The following is a 5,276-nucleotide window of genomic DNA, read 5'->3' as shown; positions in this document are numbered from 1 at the left end:
ACCATGCCTATACGTCGTACTCAACAATTATCTCATAGCAAATAGGACTCAACTCCTAATCCCTCAAGCTAAGGTTAGACCAAACACTTAGCTCAAACTTCCACGGCCAATTCAATCCTCAAACGCCGCTTTTCCTTTCGAATTCGGCTCCAACACAATCGAATCTATACATAATCGACTTAATAACATCAATAAATGCTAAACAATCCAGTTCCAATGTTTAATTATAGCTTTTCCATAATCTTTCCCAAAAACTCAAAAATCGACCCCGGGCCCGCTTGGTCAAAACACGAGGTTCAGACCAAAATCAAATCACCCATTCACCCACGAGCCCGAATATATAATTTGTTTTCAAATTCGACCCCAAAACGAGGTCTAAATCACCATTAATAAAAAATCCCTAGTTCTACCCAAATCCCTAATTTTCTACCTTTAGTTCCATATTTTAGGCCTAGAAATCTAGTGGGTGTTGATGAAAGTGGAAGAAAACAAGTTAAAGATTACTTACCCAAGAAGTTTTGGTGAAGAAATGCTTCAAATATCGCCTAAGAGCTTTGGAGAAGAAGAAGTTGTGAAAAATAATTAGAATCCCGTAATGCATTCTGTTTTTAGAACTTAAAATAACTGGGTGAATTTTTACTCTATGCGATCGCGGAAGAATCAACGCGATCGCATAGAACAAATTGATGACTACCAAAATTAACTCTATGGGATCGCGGAAGAATCAATGCGATCACATAGAATAAATTGATGACTACAAAAATTAACTCTATGCAATCGCGGAAATATCAATACGATCGCATAGAACAAATTGATGACTACAAAAATTAACTCTATGCGATCGCGGAAGAATCAATGCGATCGCATGGAACAAATTGATGACTACCAAAATTTACTCTACGCGATCGCGGAAGAATCAATGCGATCGCATATAACAAATTGATGACTACCAAAATTAACTCTATGCGATTGCGGACATTCCTATGCGATCGCATAGAATAAAAACCTGGACACCAGCAACCAGCAAAACCACCAGATTTTCTAAGTCCAAACACACTCCGACGCCTATCCGAAACTCACCCGAGCCCTCGGGGCTCCAAACCAAACATACATACTAACTCAAAAACATCATATGGACTTGTTCGTGCAATCAAATTGCCAAAATAACATCATGAACATCGAATTAAACCTCAAAATCAAAGAATTTTCTCAAACATCTTAAAACATCAATTTTTGCAATTCAAGTCTGAATCACGTCAAATGACATCCGTTTTTCACCAAATTTCACAGAAACATCTTAGATCATATATAAGACCTGTACCGGGCGCCGGAACCAAAATACGGGCCTGATACTAACATGTTCTAATCAAATTTCATTTCTAATTTTCTTAAACATTTCCGGAAAACAATTTTTCTAAAAAACTCATTTCTCGGGCTCGGGACCTCGGAATTCGATTCCGGGCATACGCCCAGGTCCCATATTTTCCCTGTACCGGGCGCCGGAACCAAAATACGGGCCTGATACTAACATGTTCTAATCAAATTTCATTTCTAATTTTCTTAAACATTTTCGGAAAACAATTTTTCTAAAAAACTCATTTCTCGGGCTCGGGACCTCGGAATTCGATTCCGGGCATACGCCCAGGTCCCATATTTTCCTACGGACCCTCCGGGACCGTCAAATCACGAGTCCGGGTTCGTTTACCTAAAATGTTGACCGAAGTTAAATTAACTCATTTTATAGCCAAATTTTACCATTTTTCACAGATTTTCATATTTAAGCTTTCCGGCTACGCATTCAGACTACGCACGCATGTCGAGGTGATGCTAAAAGAGGTTTTCAAGGCCTCAGAAATATAAATTTTAATTTAAAGCAAGTGATGACCTTTTGGGTCATCACACTCCTGGATAATGGGATTTAATTTCAAAGTTTTCAGGACCACTCCTGGATATGGGATTTCATATTCAAGTTATTAGGACCCTCCTGGATAATGGGAATGCAGTTTCAAGTAGTCAGGACCCTCCTGGATAATGAGATTTAATTTTTCAAGTTTGCAGGAACCCACCTGAAGGATGGGATCAATTCAAGTTAGAAATAACAGAAGTTTGCCTCGAGAACACGAGTCAACAGTTCAAGATGCGCGACAGAACTGCAGAAATTTCGAGATCAAATTTGAAGAAGTATAGATAGGAATCTAATAACTCATAGCTAATAGACTTGCCTAAGCTTCTTTTCATTTTTGTTTCGGTGTAATAAGGAGTTCAGCAAGCAGTAACAGCAGCAACAGTGAAATCACAACTTCTCGGTAGTCCCAGCTACCAAAACATCCAAAACTACCCTGACCTGATTCCTTTATAGTCAAGGATATGTAGGCAACCTTCGAAGCAAGGTTCGGTCAGACTTTTCCCAAAGAATGCTTCCCAAGGAGTATCCATACGGGCAAAAATCGCTCGTAATTGCTCATTTTATCTTTGCACGAAAACTCTTCGTGTTTCCGAGCAAAAAGGGGCAGCTGTGAGCATGTGATTTTTGCCCTATTAGAAATACTCCTACAAATTAGAGAAAATAGATTTTTTCCAAATTGTTTTCAATTTTATAGGATTTTGTAGGATTTGTATTAATTGTTTGCATTGTTGTGCACATTTAGTTTTGATAAAATCATGAAAAATACCCCAAAAATATCAAAAATTTCATGCATTGCGTATTAGGTTTTGTGTTCGTATTTTAGGATTAACTGGTTAATTAATTGCTTTATTAAAATGAAAATCAATTTTTTTTTTCATTTTTAGCTCTTAATATTAGATGAGTAATTTTCTCTTCATTAATTTAGGACTAATTAATTTTTTAAATATTACAAATAGATAATTAGATTGATTTTATAATTTATACTAATTTAGGATTAAATTTAGGATTTATTTAATTCAGTTAGGATCTTTTTTAAATTAAAGAAAAGAAAGAAAAGAAGAAGAAAAGGCTAGTCTTTGATTTGGGCCACCCAAAGACCAAAATCAGTGGCCCAAATCCCATTTCATCTCCAAATCCGCCCAAGCCCAATACTCCCATACCCGATCTCCCTTTTAAACCAAACGACACCGTTCCCCTGCCCTTTAATCCTAGCCGTTGGATCATTCTGATCTAACGGCTCGCAACAAACCTAACCCCAACTATTTAACTGTCCTAACGCTACCCCCTAACCCCCAAAACCCTCCCTAAGTCTCTCTTCTCTCTCAAGAGATTAAACCTATCCTCCCCCAAACCCTTCACCGCCTCCGACGTCTTCCGCCGCTGGAAATTGCCTCACGGCGGCGGCCGATCACTAAACAACCCCAAATCCACCCTCTACACTCTCCACAACCCCTTGAACGCTAATCCATTACCAGCTCCCTCCAAATCACCACCCAAATCCGTTGATTTCAGAGCTGAAATTTGAACACAAACCCCTAATTCACCCAAACTCCTCCAATCCTACTGAAAATCACACCTCATAAACCCGCCTTTCTCCTCATCTCATATATCTTCTTGGTCCCTTCCAAATCACCCAAGAAACCCTGGAAATCTAGATTTAAGAAATAGACAGACTGTTTCAAATCCTTGGGTCCATTTTTTTCCTCAGCATTCGAGTTTAAAGGGGTTCGTCTATGTTGCTTCTCTGTGGTTTGGACTCTCATGAGTCTTTTCTTCCAAGGAGGTCCGGTCAAAACTCCATGCAAGGCTGGATTCCTTGGAGGAAAAGACCCTTGAGTGGTCAATTAGCGCGGAATAGGGCATCCCAAGCTATCTCGCATATTTCTTTTATTCATAAATGGTAATTTCACCACTGTCCTCTCCATTCTTTTTCTTTCATGTTTGAGTCAGTAATTTCCTACCTTTTTTTAGTTCGTTAATTTGTTTGTTTTGTTTGAGAGTCGTCCATGTTTCAATCTTTAGTCATGTTCAATCAGTTTTTAGGGGTTTTTAACTTGGTTCAATTCATGCCTACTTAGTTTAACTCTTAAATAGTTTAGTTTAATTTTAATCAGTAGTTAGCTATTTTGTTGTGTGAATCATTTGGTTGGTATGCCTAATTGCCTAATTAGCTTTAGGGGTAAGTTGTTTTTCGTTCAGTGGCAGTGTTTTAACTATTTTGGCATCAGTTGAAATTTGTGAGGGGTAAAGGGGTCAAAATAGTAACTTAAGGGGGGTAATTTGGGAAATAGAAATGAGGGTTTCAGATAGAGTATTTAGAAGGTTCTGGAGTATGGACAGTTGTCTCTATTTTGCCAAAATAAATTGCTGAAGCTAATTAGAAATGGCCAGCTGTCCCCTTTTCTGTTAGAAAAGATGCCCTTTCTGATAGGGAATGATTCCCTTATCTAAAAGGGCACATGTCACATTCCTTTAGTTATATATAGGACCCTCCCCACACTGAATAGAGAGGAGAAAAACAGACCTGAAAAACTCTCTGAAAATCCAGCTTGTTTTTTATCATCTCTTTTATTTTCTTCTTCTTCACTAAAATCTGGAGTAGTCTCATTTGGATTTCTGGGTTCTAAAACTGAAGTGTGATCTGATATTGAAGCTGACTATTCATTACTATTGCTGTCTCTTTGCTGCTGAACTACCTACCTCTACTTAGCCTTTTTGAAGCTATTCTTAAACAGTTAGGTACATATCTCACTCTGTGTTTAAGTATTTGCAAATCTGATTTGATATGAATGCAAGAGACTCCTGTTTGATGCTGTTTTTATATAATGAGATTCATTCTCATAAATGAAATAACATTTAAGTTTTTTTTGACCATGTGATTCCTCGATTAAGTTCAGTATTTTTTATGCCATGATAAACCTGTTATCTTGTGTGTTAAATATAGTACTTATCATCTGTTGGATTTAGGCTATGTATACTGTTCTTTTTTTGTCATTCTGGTCTAATATTCTTGTATTTGTTGGCTGAGTTTGTGTGATAGGATTATTGGTAACATGTGTGAAGCCATGCTCTTGGTGGATCTGATCTTTGACATGGTCAGATCCATGGAATTCAAAGCTAAATGTGGAATTCTGGGTGTATATGGAAGATCTGGCAGCCTTCTGAAAGACTACTGCTGAAATTTCCATTATAGTCATTAGGATAGTTGTTTTGATAGTTTAGATTAAGTTTGTCTATCATTTCATAGATTGAGCTTTATTCATTTGTTTAGCCATAGTTTATTGATCAATGGTTCATAATTTGTGGATTACTACCAAAGAGATACCAATTTTCGATGTATACAGATTCTGATGTGTAAATATGTTGGGAC

Source organism: Nicotiana attenuata, unplaced genomic scaffold (assembly GCF_001879085.1).
Source record: "Nicotiana attenuata strain UT unplaced genomic scaffold, NIATTr2, whole genome shotgun sequence".
Lineage (NCBI taxonomy): Eukaryota > Viridiplantae > Streptophyta > Magnoliopsida > Solanales > Solanaceae > Nicotiana > Nicotiana attenuata.
This window is presented reverse-complemented; position numbering follows the sequence as displayed.